This window comes from Mauremys mutica, chromosome 14 (genome assembly GCF_020497125.1).
Source record: "Mauremys mutica isolate MM-2020 ecotype Southern chromosome 14, ASM2049712v1, whole genome shotgun sequence".
Taxonomy (NCBI): Eukaryota; Metazoa; Chordata; order Testudines; family Geoemydidae; genus Mauremys; species Mauremys mutica.
The window spans coordinates 30,484,972-30,499,269 of record NC_059085.1 but is presented as its reverse complement, the minus strand read 5'-3'; the positions used below and the strand labels follow the sequence as shown (position 1 = coordinate 30,499,269).

At 39.5% G+C, this 14,298-nt stretch overlaps 1 long non-coding RNA gene across 1 annotated transcript in view; it reads right to left on the bottom strand.

Annotated features, from left to right (window-relative positions):
• The window catches only part of LOC123349098, a 187,015-nt gene extending 173,644 nt beyond the window's left edge, over positions 1 to 13,371 (bottom strand). Inside the window, exon 1 of the long non-coding RNA XR_006573371.1 lies at positions 13,251 to 13,371. This is a non-coding gene — a long non-coding RNA (uncharacterized LOC123349098). The remainder of the gene's footprint in view (positions 1 to 13,250) is intronic.
• Between the last annotated feature and the right edge of the window lie 927 nt (positions 13,372 to 14,298).

Genomic DNA, 14,298 nt, shown 5'->3' with positions numbered 1-14,298 from the left:
CTTTCAGGGCCAGAGATCGGCCTCATGTTCAGACCTATAATATATTGTTCACTGTTCAATATTACAGAAGTGTTGATTGTCCATGCTGAGCTGCGTTCTGTTACAAGAATTGCCTGCTCAAAAGAAAATACCTGCACCACACATTCTGGCTGCTGCAAAAAGCCATTAACCCACCACACACACCTTCTCTCTACTACAGATGAGACTGGACTTAACTAGCCAACACGCCTTAGGACCTCCAAGTATCTAAAACAATCTCAAGTGGGTTGAATGTCATCATGGGCCCACAACTTCCATGAGGATGACCAACTCAAACACCTACTTGTCTTTCAATCAATTCTTTGATGTGAGTTCTCTTTTTTCACATGGCGTTTCAAAGAAATATTGGTTTTGTACAAGTAATAAAAACATGTTGGACAGAGAGAAATTGCTCTTTTTTCCTTTTAACATTCAGATCTACTTACTTAGTAATTTAACATTTAAGCATGTTTAAAAATATTTTAAATAAGGAAATATATTTTAGCAATATGCTTTTGAGGTGTCAAAATACCGCAGTTGTTCTACAGAAACTTCAGGTCTGTTTTGACACATGAGAAGTGCAATAAAAGTGTGCTGTCGCTTGTTTACAGCGTGAGTGGCAATGGTACTTGGAAGTTCTAAGAAAAAGGTGTTAGATAACTGGTGGCACAGAGGATGCACATGCTTTATTATACCGTGTAAAGAAACTGTCTGCAGTCCTCAAAGCTATGGGCCAGATTGTCAGCTCATGTAAATTGAGATAGATCATTGACAGCAATGGAACTATTCTGATTTACACCTAGTAATAATATGGCCCCATGTCATTACCAATGTAATAATTTAATGGTCTCTAATTTACTGTTGACATTTGCTTCAAGACCTCAACTTTGGCTTACACATACAGATCTGTTGGATCCTGCTCTATTATACTACAACAGTGGATCAAATAGGGTAGGAACTTCTGCCTCTTGGGGAAAAAAAAACATAATATGAGACTGCACCTCCATACTTTCAGAGGGCAGAAGAGGGAGTCCCATTCCCAGCCAGCAGTTGGAGGAAAAGGGTCTCCCACCCCTAGCCACCTCCCAAACCTGCCTTACAAATTAAAGCCCTGATTATGCAAGCTGCTCCATGCTTGTGAACGCCTATGCTCATGCTGACTCACATGGACTTGTAGACGTCATGCAGGAGTTTGCCAACCTGGAGCACTTTGCAGGATTGGATACAAGTCAAATCCTGAATGCCTTTAACAGTCAAAACATCATCAAAGTCAACAGGTGTTTTGCCTAACTAAGCAAGGCATTTCAATACTTCATTAGAGGAGGCAGAAGACAAAACTTTTGCTCCCTAAGAGTAGACTGAGTGGAGTCCTACCTACCTATTCCCACTAGGAGGTGAAGCCCTCAATCTTCTAGTAGTTCGCCAACTTGGGTCATAGTAAAAATAAGTGCCCATCACTACTCCAGAGGAAGATAGTGAAATCCTGAATTATCCCAAGAAAGCTAATGTTAGCCCACGTAAATAATAGCTTCCTCCACAGGCACGCCAGTGATTAAAAAAAAAAAAAAAGTTTGATGCCTTACCCCAAAGAAACTTTTGTGCTTTTAAAAAGCCCATTTACATCATTTTGTGTATCAGAGTTTGAAAACAAAAATATATCTGCTTTAAACTCTACTCAGGAGGTGGGGGGAGGGAGGAGAGAATAAAAGACTATACATAAAAATAGCAGGACTTTTCATCTCTCAGTGGGGTTTCAAATTGAGATTTTAGACTCAGCCATCCAGAAAAAAAATAGTAATATTATACTGTTGTACAACAGAATGTTTTTTTTCCTCTCTTGAATGAGCATTGGGTCTTTATTTAGAACTGTGGAGGTGATACAGCTGACTTGTGGCATTTCTGAAAGATCTGCTGTAGTTGTAGCCTTAGATTCTACAAATCAAATGAAAAGAAAACCCACATCCCCATACAGCAGATCACTGTCTCATTGGGGTAGATACATAGTACCTAGTGGAACAAGCAATTGCTTGCTTACTTTAAAAATAAATTCAAACAGTTCCTTTACATTAAATAAGCATAGAAGATATTTGATTTACATATAACAAAATAGCCATTTTTGTCCTGCATTGTTCATTGGAGAAGCGATAATGTAAAATGTGACAGTTAAAAGCTTTTAATTAATGTCATTTGTAAAGCACATTTAAAAATTGCTCATCTGAGAGATGGTTCATGAAAAGAAAGATAGTTTGTATTTCAAAAAGCTTACAGGTCTAGCCAACTATGTGGTTTTTTTCCTCAGCTTTTCAATTAAAATATTACAAAGGCAGTATCAAAGTCTGACCTGACTTTCCCATGAAAGCAAACTCACTGAAGTCAGGAAGTTGTCTTCTCTAAAGACAGTACAGGCCAATTTGTTACAAGTGCTCAGCACCTCAAACAAGGCTACATTTTCAGCTGTGTTCTCATTTAGGCACCTAAATGAAGCAACCAGATTTTCAGATGTCCTCAGCACTCAGCAACTTCCACTGACAACTAGAGATGCTGGGTTGCGAGCTTTGGATCCCTATCCTCAGACCTTGGTACCTTTGCACGAGAGAAGCTGAAACTCTCTTAGAACTCAACAAGTGTTTGAGGCTGAGGAGTTCAGCCCCATTCTGAGACCAATGGCCAGAGCCTTAGGGCCTCCCTCCAGAACATCCCACTTCAGTTCCTTCCGCCAGTGCTCAGCTTTTCCTGCCCTGTTGTCTACTTATGGGTCTCTACTACCCCTCAGCTTTCAGTTTAAAGTGGTATTCGCTTTTATTGATTTCCCTTTTTCCATGTCGACTCCCTGGCCCTCCATAGCGGCTCCTGGTAATGCTGACCTCTCCCTTGATGCTTTCATCATAGAATTGGTCACCTTTGAGTTGTCATCTGAGAGTCAAGGAGGAATTTAGGGCATGCTGGTACTCGTGTGTCAGTTTTGGCACATCTCTGCCTCTTTTCCCTTGGCTGTTGATATTTTCTCGGTACTTAGTGCATTCTTGACACTTCACTGATAGCATCAGCTTCCCCTCAGTATGATGTGCTTTGATGAAGTATCCACCTTTACCATCTCAGTCAGTCATCCCTGCAGACCCCTTCTCTTCACATGTAAAAAGCGACAAAGAGTCCTGTGGCACCTTTCTTGCTTTTTATAGATCCAGACTAACACAGCTACCCCTCTGTCTCTTCACATGGAGTTTCTTTTCCTAGGCTTTGGTTTCTTCTCTACTAGAATCAACTGAAGAAACATTAGTTCATAATTGTCCCTCAGACCGCCAGTCCACAGGAGAGGTCTGGTAGTTTTTCAGTGCAAGACTAATCGAGGCTATAGAACTTAAAGCAAATGGTAGTGACACAACAGGAAACCCAAGTATCAGTGAGGTCCAGTCTCTATGAAGTGTAATGCATGTCAGAATGTCAGTGAAAACAACGAGGAGTCCTTGTGGCACGTTAGAGACCAACAAATTTATTTGGGCATAAGCTTTCGTGGGCTAGAACCCACTTCATCATATGCATGGAGTGGAAAATACAGTAGCAGGTATATATACACAGTACATGAAAAGATGGGAGTTGCCTTACCAAGTGGGGGGTCAGTCTAATGAGACAATTCAATTAACAGTAGAAGGGAGGAAATGTAATGACCCATTCACTCCCAGTCTTTATTCAGGCCTAATTTGATGGTGTCCAGTTTGAAAATTAATTCCAGTTCTCCAGTTTCATGTTGGAGTCTGTTTTTGAAGTTGTTTGGTTGAAGAATTGCCACTTTTATGTCTGTTATTGAGTGACCAGGGAGATTGAAGTGTTCTCCTACTGGTTTTTGAATGTTATAATTCCTGATGTCAGATTTATGTCCATTTATTCCTTTGCAGTAGAGACTGTCCGGTTTGGCCAATGTACATGGCAGAGGGGCATTGTTGGCACATGATGGCATATATCACATTGGTAGATATGCAGGTGAATGAGCCCCTGATGGTGTGACTGATGTGGTTAGGTCCTATGATGGCGTCCCTTGAATAGATATGTGGACAGAGTTGGCACCGGGGTTTGTGGCAGGGTTTGGTTCCTGGGTTGGTGTTTTTGTTGTGTGGTTGTAGTTGCTGGTGAGTATTTACTTCAGGTTTGGGGGCTGTTTGTAAGCAAGGATTGGCCTGTCTCTCAAGGTCCTTCAGGTTGTAGATCCTTGATGATGTGCTGGAGAGGTTTTAGTTGGGGGCTGTAGGTGACGGCTAGTGGTGTTCTGTTACTTTCTTTGTTGGGCCTGTCTTGTAGTAGGTGACTTCTGGGTACCCTCCTGGCTCTGTCAATCTGTTTCTTCACTTCATCATGTGGGTATTGTACTTTTAAGAACACTTGATAGAAATCCTGTAGGTGTTTGTCTCTGTCTAAGGGATTGGAGCAAATTAGGTTGTATCTTAGAGCTTGGCTGTAGACAATGGATCGTGTGATGTGGTCTGGATGAAAGCTGGAGGCATGTAGGTAAGTATAGTTGTTAGTAGGTTTCCAGTATAGGGTGGTGGGAGTGATACTCAAGAGCCAAAGACTGGCAGCAATGGAGCACAGTCATACCATGGAGCTGAAATGGTGATATGCACCAAGAGTAGTGGTGCAGCATTACTGCAGCGCAGAGAATGTGTTGGTACTGCTGAGTAGGTGACATTGGTACAGAACTTGCGTTTGGCAGCAGTGAGCCGTTGTACTGTAGGCAACCTTATTTCAGCCTGGGCATGGAGGGAATAAATCCTTAACTTATAAAATCTTAATCAACATACTGGATGGTCCATTTCCCATTTCCCCATCTGGGAGTAAGGAAGGAGCATACTGCTTCTTCTGCAGTCTCTCTCTCTCTCAGCCTTCAGGCACCTTCTCTTTACAGGATACTCCTGTGCTAATGAGCCCTATTTAACTTTTTCTCTGAATGCTTATTGTGGCATAGGTATGAGATTCCTCATCTCACAATACTTGTATTGCTTTCTAAATCTCCCACTAACTCCAGAAAACACACACTAGAAGGCGCTATCCGGGAGGAGAAAATGAACAAAAATTATGTTTGTGGTCAAACAAGTTAGGAGATAGGATAAGCCAGAAGGTGCATTGGAGATTTTCAGAGAGAGAGAGACAGTCAGCAACAGGGCCATATCTTTTCTGAGTTTTTCTAAATTTCCCAGGGAAAAAAACCATAGCAGGATGAAATTTCATATATCATATCTCAAGGGGATTGATGTCTTTTTAAGAAGTTAGGAGGATTGAAAAAGCTCCCATTAAAGTCTGATATCTTCAACCTTTACTATGGCGTGGTGACTGGTGCTCCATAACATTTCATTTGTCAAGCTGTATTTAGACATGACCTGCATGCTAGATCAAGGTTGTCATCCTACTCAAATGACCTTCCTTTCCAAAACCATGTTTTCTTCAGGGAGAACTCCACATTAAAATGACCCTTTCCTATCACTTTTTGTGATACCACTATGACTCCTAATCTGAGATTAAGAAAAAAAATTATTCAGGTCAGATAGACACGTACAATTTTTAATGACTTAAATGAGCACCAAGCACGAGTATCCAAGGGCAGAATTTAACTATATATGCACATTAATTTGGTAAATACTGCTTTAAAAAAAATTAACAAAAACACACTGGCTGTTTGCAGCCACCCATGGTGAAATAGGTATTTGCAAATGCTCCTGACATATCTGTTTTGCTTTCCCCATCTCCAAACAGAATGCTTATGTTTTCTAAGCCTTAACACTTTCTAGCTGTTTAGAACAGGTTTTAGGAAATTATGAAGCTTCTAGAACAGTGATTTTATGTTTCCAGACAAACGCCAAACCTCATTCTTACTTGGTCTCTTAAAAACTGGTTTGAATACAAGTGATTTTGAGTAGTGTTTTTTCCTTCCCCCTGCTAGTCAATTAAATTATAAGGAATGGGCAGAAGAAGGGTAAAGAGCAGAAGTAAAAGCAGCAAGGTAATTATAAGTTGCATCATAGACTTCAGTAGCTGGTCAAGCGGTGAACTTAAGAAGTCCTAATAATTTTCTGAAACGCTTTGATTTTCTGGTTTCCGTCATCCTTGCTAGTTAAACCTAGAATTGGTCTTGAGGTTACTATCGACCTGCCAAAATATCCCAGGCCAAATTGTGCCCTTGACTGTAATGAGAGCTGCACATGTGCATTTGAGAGTACAAAAGTACACTATAAATGGATTTTGTTACTGGAAACTGAGTTGAGGCCTAAACAACTCTTCTGCAGTATGGACAATGAATATAACTATTACATGTAGGAGACTTCAAGTCACCAAAAGAATCATTTCCTTCAGATCTTTCTGAAGCACTAAGTTTAAGGGATTACCATGCATGGTATATTAGATTGTTTTGTACATTCACTGTGGAGGTAGACAATCATAGATACTGCATAAGTGAAATGACACCGTCACAAATATATGGATGAATAATTTATATGCTATATAAGGTCATTTAGCTACAGGAAAACCTTATCAGTTTTGTGAAGAACTAAGCCATTTTGATCATGTCTATTTTTCTTTTCCATTTAGGAAAAAGTACACCATATGTGTGAAGAAATGAAAATCTCTTGCAGACTTTTTGACTTTTTACACAGCACTGCATGGAAAAGTTTAGCAGAGATTCTGATTCTTTGGCCAATATCCAGGTTTAGAATTTACCCTACATGGGTTTGCACACATTTTGGAAAAAGATTTTACTCACTTTAAAATTCTTTCTATTGTAAGAAAATGGCTGTTAATCAAAACTATATAGCTTAAGCCTGCACACTGGTTTGTGCCTGTCTGACTCTTTAAATAATAAAAAAAGATTTTGCTACTATTTCCTGACAGAAAATCTGATTGCAGTACATATTGCTACTTTATCGTTTCTCACAGCTGCCACTGTGATTGCAGCTCCAGAGATGGTTCAATGTTTGTCACATTTCATGTTATGTTTCCCATTTTTTGCATTTGTGAAACAGGTTTTTTTTTCCTGAGTAGATATGGGAATTTAAGATGGAAGATGTTAATGTAACTATATTTTTTCAGCTGTTATTTTGTTATCTAGTGCAGCAAGAGGAAGAGCTGTCCAGCAGCAGGCTGAAGCCATCTGGGCACCTAATACTGACAGGTATCGAATGGCTGGCACTATCAAAATTGATTAGCACCTCAAGCCCCAATCTTGTTTCTGTAAATTGAGGACTCCTTCCTTGTTCAACCCCCACAGGAAGCCAACTCATTTTACTAAATGGGTCTATAAAGTTTATGAATTCAATTAATCATCAATAAAAATAAACGCTGATCACCCTGACCCATGAGTGCAGTAAAATGAAAGCAGCAATGCCACGTAAGTTTTCTGTTAGGAATCACGCCACACATAGCTGCTGACCTCCCTGTGGGAGCATGTTTGCTGCTTCTGTGCATTCCTGCATTCCCATGGGTGGCCTATGCCAATATTCATTCTACCTGGCTGGACACACAACCTAAATGGCAGCCTTGTGATGTGGTACTGGGTAAACACTAAAGGTTTTAGATATTGTTAAAGATTATGAAACCTATCTGAGTAGTCAGCTTTAAATTTTTGGCTGATGTGTGGCAAATTGTCTCTCTTGCTATGTAATTCGGCAAATGTATGACTAGAGAAACCAATTAATTTTAGAAGCATTGTGGGCTAGATTTTCAGCTCCTATTTAGGCACTTAAAAAAGGATAATTTTTGTTTAAGAGTCCTGTATCCAACCTGCTGAACTCTTGTGAACACCTGGCTCAGTGTGTGTACAAACTACCCAAACTGTACTTGCTGTTCATAAATATTACACTTGGAACCTCCACATTTCTAGTTTACGACTAAACCTGGGAGAAAAATCAAATTTTATATTTGTGAAATGTTTCCAAGAAAATGATTTTGTTCTTTATTTTCATGGAAAGTTAAAAAGGAAATTGACAAGGATATTCTAGACTAGAACAAAACATTGTTTAATTTCAAGTTGACATTTAGATTTTGTTTTGTTTTTCAAAAAACAGATGATTTGAATTGACATTTTCATGAAGACAAAACTTTAATTGCAAACTTTTTTCAATGAAAGTGTTATTGAAATTTTGGATTTTTTGTGAAACATCTGATTTTGAGAAAACTATTTTTCAAAGAAAAATATCAGGTACAGATAATTTTGATCAGTTCTGTTTATGACAGGGATGGAAATATCAATACAGTCAGGAGCTTAATGCACCAGACTTTAACTTGTATAGTGGGAGTTGTGTCTTTATTTCCCTGTTTACAGCTCTGACAATTTACCTGCTTGCTCTTGAGTAAAGTGATACAATACAAAATATGCAGCATGGTTGCATATCAGATACTATTTCTAATCCATATTTAGCAGACAGATTACCTCAAAGACTAATTCTTCTATGCTGGTGCCACCCTTGTCAAAAGGTTTTGAATGGAAATTCATCAACAAGCGATGTGTGTTCAGGTATACCTGGTTCTTATTCTTATTCAAATGGATCTCAACACAGTCTTTCAAACTGATACATCTAATTGCCATTTTGGAAGAACCAGTTGTTTTCCACCACCGCACCCCCCAATACATGGGTATTTATAGAGTGATGAGATAAAAGAAAACTATGAAGATGATGAATCTACTTGTCCTGATAAAGGTAGAAGACAATGAAAATTTGCAATGAGCTGTTATATAAAATTTCTGCAACATGCTATAAAAATATAATAGGGAGGGTTGTTCTTTTTTTCTTGCACTTTCAAGAACAGAAATTCACCATATGACCATCAATACATTTAAGAGACCATTTAAAAATAGTAACAGGACAAAGTTATGCACTCTCTTAAAAGCAATAATTTACCAGCCTCAATTGTAAGAGGAAAGAATTTGTAAAACAATCTAGCAAAACAGATTGAGATTTCAATTTATCAAAGCACTTAAGCATATGCCTAGCTTTAAGTATGACTTGAGTGGGACTATCAATGTGTTTAAGCTTAGACACATGCTTAAGTACTTTGTTGAATCAGGACCTGAAACAGCATTTCTTTACCCTGTCATCATCAGTCTTTGGAGTGGCTACTTAATTTACATAAAGCAACTGGCCTTTGTGCTAGCCCTGCATAAGGCACAGGCAGGACCACCCAGAGGATTCAGGGGGCCTGGGGCAAAGCAATTTTGGGTGCCCCTTCTATAAGAAAAAGTTGCAATACTATAGAATACTATATTCTCATGGGAGCCCCTGCAGGGTCCAGGGCTTGGGGCAAATTGCCCCACTTGCCGCCCCCCCCCCCCCCCGGGCGGCCCTGGGCACAGGTTTGGGACAAGAGTGAGTATAGATACACTGGGATTCTCCTGACTCTCCTTCACAAATGAATTGCTACTCAATATGGGGCCTGATCTTGAGCCAAATTCTGCTCCTTTTATCCATGTTAAGTAGTGTCTTACTCCTTGCGTTAAGCCACTGATTTAAAGGGCACTACTTCAAGAACATTAGTCTTCAAGCACAGCAAGGTGACTTAGCCCTTGCACGAAGTGCTCGACAAACTGCATGACTGGGACCCTGAGAGGTGCTTAGAATATCCAATTAATTCATTTAATTGGGAGCTGCAGAATCTCAACATCACACTGGAGAGGCCCTAGGACCCCCGTCCTCCAAGGTGCCAAGAGCTTCTGGTCAAGTAAAGAGTACCCTCAAAGCCAATTGAAGTGGTATGCCCAGCTTTTCCCGGGGAGGGCCCAGCACTCGGCATTGTTGAGCCCTATGTTTGCAAATCCCTGGCAAATATGTTTAACGAAGAGTTATATATTCATGTTTCTTCCCAGCACGGCAAAATCTTAAATATATTCTTTGTTAGAGATGTACCCATCTGTAAACTCTTCCATTTCTGACCCCCAGTCCTACTACCACTTGGGTCACCAGCGGCTTTAGATAACTATATTTTCTGTATAAAGGCTATCAGAGTCTACATATTAAAGTGGAGTGTTGTATTATGCCAAAGTTAAGGAAATGCCATGGAATTCCCTGGTGCAATGAGTGTTTCATTCCTAACACAGCTTCAGCATCTGTCTGCTTATTTAAAAACTCTCCAGTCATACCAGTATAATTCCAGAGGAGATTTCCCCCACAGTGTGTATGCCTGATGTAACATTCGTCGGTAAATAAGGACATGAACCAGCCACAGGAAACTGCAAGTCCTACGGAGCGGGGTTGTGGGGAAGGGGATGGGAGGAAAGATACATTTTGTGATTGTATCTTCTGTTATAACCTGGCTTTTATTTGCTAAAGATGGGAAGTTAAGGCTGTCTGAGACAGTTATAAAAATATAATGTATCAGATTCCCATGGCTCCCTTGTTCATTAAAGCTTTTCTTCTTTAAGAAATCTGCCCTGCTCTAAAGAGCATGAGAAATAAGGATTGTATTTCAACTGAAGTCAGAGTGAGCAGAAAAAGCTTTCCTAATTATGTTACTAATTACTTGAACAGTCCTCCATTTGACAATATAATTGTACCAAAACAGAGTGGAATGTCTTCATTACACTGGAAAGAAGAAGAACGTGTGGGTTTTTCTCCCTTAGAATGTATATACTATGATCCAAACACAGAAACTTTACCTGAACTTAAGGAGGTCAGACAAACTTTCTAAAAATATCAGTTTTTCAGCACAAGTATGTATGTTACATAATAGCTCATATCCTACGTGTTTTCCAGTACGTCTGTCTCTCACCTCAGCTCCATGGCACAGTCCTAGAGCAAACTAACATCAAATCCAAGCAGCAACAGTTTATTTAAATCTTTGCTGCTGGTCCTCCCTTTTCAGTGCTGTGCTGCCCTGTTTTCTATTTATAGTCCATAGAAGTCAGTGGAAAGTCATAGTATTTCTGATGTATCCAGCAGCAGTTAGAGGTGCCGTTGAGTCTACCAATATACCTGAAGATTTCAGCAGCCGTAAAAGGCAAGTATCAGAGCAAAACACTGTGATAAAGAGGCAGCTAATGACATGCAAAGGTAACATGACAGCCATCATGTAACAGTCATTAGCCAACCATCCTAAAACCAAGGTTTAAAAAAATATCTTCAAAGCACTAAATATTAATCCTCACAACATTCCTGTGAGGTAAGTATTTGCCCCACCTGTAAAAATGGACTATTGAAACAAAGAGGTTTGGTGTCAAATCTAGCTCATCTTGAAATCAGGATAAAACTTTTATTCACTTCAACAATGCAAAGAGGGTAAGGCCCTAAGTAATTTACTAAAGACCACAGAGCATGTTGGTATCAAAGGCAGGATTAGAACTCGGGTGTTTCTAGACTCGTCTTGGGCGTATACCGCTAGATCATCTGTCTTTGTCAATATCATGTTCTACTCTTATACAATGTCTAGCACAGAGCCTCAGTCATTATTTGGGCTTCTAGATGCTACCAGAACAAACAATAATCATTTTCTAAGACAACATGAAGGGGAAATAGGGGGAAATGCACAGAATTCATAAAAAGATCAGAAAGAAATAGCAGTTTCCCTGCTGCAGAGTACTGTCAGTCTACAGCTGAGGATACAGGCAAGAATAGCCTTGACTGCTGTGCAAACAGATTTTGTTGGGAGTGCTGACATATACAATTAGATTTGTGAAGTGCCTCTGGTTCTCTAGAGAGAACTTTGTAAAAAAAAATGCAAAATATATTTCATTTTTACTTCGCTAGTTATAGTGTTTTGAACTGTCTGCAATGAAAACAAAATCTGTGAGCAAGTTTCCAAAAGGGAACAAAATCTTATTTCTCTTTGATAGTAGAACAATGCTGAATGTTCTGACCTTGTGGATTCAAAGAAAGCGTAAAAAAGTGTTATGGAATAACTTGTGATGCTGTGCGAATCTTACCATACACACTGGTATATATCGCCCTCTCAGTGTGCACGGTTTAAGTCATATTAACTGCAATGGTAAACATGTATAGAAAACAAATATTTTATATACTTTGCATTGGGCTAAGTTTGGTGACCTCCAAATGAAAAACTGCAGAGGCATGTGATAAATTACGTTTGTCAGGTAACAGTGATGACTTCACCTGCACTCTGCCTCCTAATTTAAGTGGGACTACCGCCAATATTCCAAACCACTGAGCAAACCAGAAAAAAAGAAAAACAATCCTCACACCCCCCAAATAAACCACCATGATTTTTAAAAAATAGTGAGCTGGAAGATAAATATTTCCTATATTCCACTCTGAAAAGCGGGGCTAGAAATAGAAATTTGAGACCACAGGAAGGGGTTGATTCCCAGGGTGAAAGAACACTTATCTGGGATTTCCCTCATTTGGGATAACTCATTTATGGCTTCAGCCTTCATGGGTAATGAGGCCCACCCCAATAAAAACATTATCCCACACTCCTCCCTCATCATATGTACTTTTCCTTTATCTTACCAGATCCTCAGATATTTCTTACCTTTTATGGCACATTATGAAGAGCATGTGCAACTTTACTTTACACCTTGCAGTTTTGCACTGTTTTATTTAGTCAATTCCTCACAATTTGTGTTGACATTTTCGGGCAAGCAAAGCAAGGTCCTACACTCAACTTGATTACATTTCTCTAACTGATTGTCCATCTGTGACATGATTCAGCTGGTCTCCCACTCTGCTGGCTATTTCCTTACAGCAGTTGAGCAACAAAGTAAAATTAACTAAATAGCTGATCATCTGACTCACTGGGCTTCAGTAAAGAGAGAACAGGAGCATGGAAATGTGTTTGTACCTTGCACTAAATCAGACTTGCCAACAGCTCTCATCCCTCACAAACACACAGACCATCCTCTTATTCTTTTCTGTGCTTGAAACAAATATTTTGAAGCTCCCCCAAGTTATTTTTTTCTGTACAGTTTTAGCAATATTGAAAGTGACTGGGTTTTATTACTTTTAAACCTAACCTTATATTTTATGGGTGTCCTCCTTGCAACAAACCAAACAGCAAACATTTAAAACTAATTCTGCAGTGCCACAAACCTAGTCTGTTTTCAGCTCAGCTGCTGCCTCAGTTCCCCTCTCAGTTCAAGGGTCAATTACCTACTCACATCCTCCATCACATGTGGGCTCCTCACCTCATTTCCCTCAGCCCAGGAAGGACTTGCTGCCACACAATCTCTTTCTCAGAACATTTTTATTCTTCCAATATAGAAGTTGGGCAAAACATCCAACACAAATAACTGTTTCTACACCCACCTTGGGCTTCAGAACCCAGAGGCTTTTCCCTTTGCTTCTTTCAATTCTCCTGCTTCAGAGTCTACTGCACTAGTCCAGATCATTCTGATCTGAACATGCTCTCAGCCTTTTATAGGAATTCACCTAACCCCTTCCCAGCTGGGTCTGCTAAACTGAAAAGTGCTGACTAGCCCCAGATTCCCTAGCCCTTAAAGGAACAGACCACCCTGATACAGTTATTTTCCCATATATGCTACTGAAAACAATGTGATTGAAGATCATTTTAAAGAGTTCTAAAATCTATTAGTTAACATTTATCTTTCTAGAGGCCTGAATTTTTAGGCTTCAGTCCTGCTAACACTTACACATATGCTAACTTTAAGCACATAAGTAGACCACTGACTTTGATGGGGATTACTTTTCTGGATAAAGGTATGCATGTGCACCAGTGTGTTTGCAAGATCAGGGCCCTACGGTGGCTGTCTCCAAATGGATAAATACAAAAATAATAGTAATTAAAAATATTCCAAAATATTCAGTGTCTCTGCTGAGCCTCACAGTGCTCCTGTCTTACCCCTAAACCATAGAATGGCAGCCATTTTGCTTGGGGGCATGTCTTCAATCTCTTTGAAAACAGTGGGAGGTAGCAACCAACTTTATTAAGAGCAGCCTCACTTCCACATGCAGACAGACAGGAGGGAAATGGCAGACTTTAGTCCCATTGACTGTAATAGGGAATGGTGGCCATTTTGAATAAGGGTAAATTCGTGAGTTGGCAGTCTTTCATCATGTTTTCATGAGATAGGTAATAGACACCCCAAAATCAATTGAGCCGCCATAAAATTGTGAAAAATGGGCAGTACTGAATGTATCATTATCATTGTGTGGTGACATATGCAAGCATCTTACAGTTTAATATATATATTCATATATTCATCCTTCAATGTTATTAGTTGAATACATTCTAGCCATCTTTATTCTTGAGAATTTTTGCACAAATTTAATTATGAGTAGTCCATATTCAAAATTTGGGCAGTGTGATTTAGCTCTGATTGCACACTTATGTCAC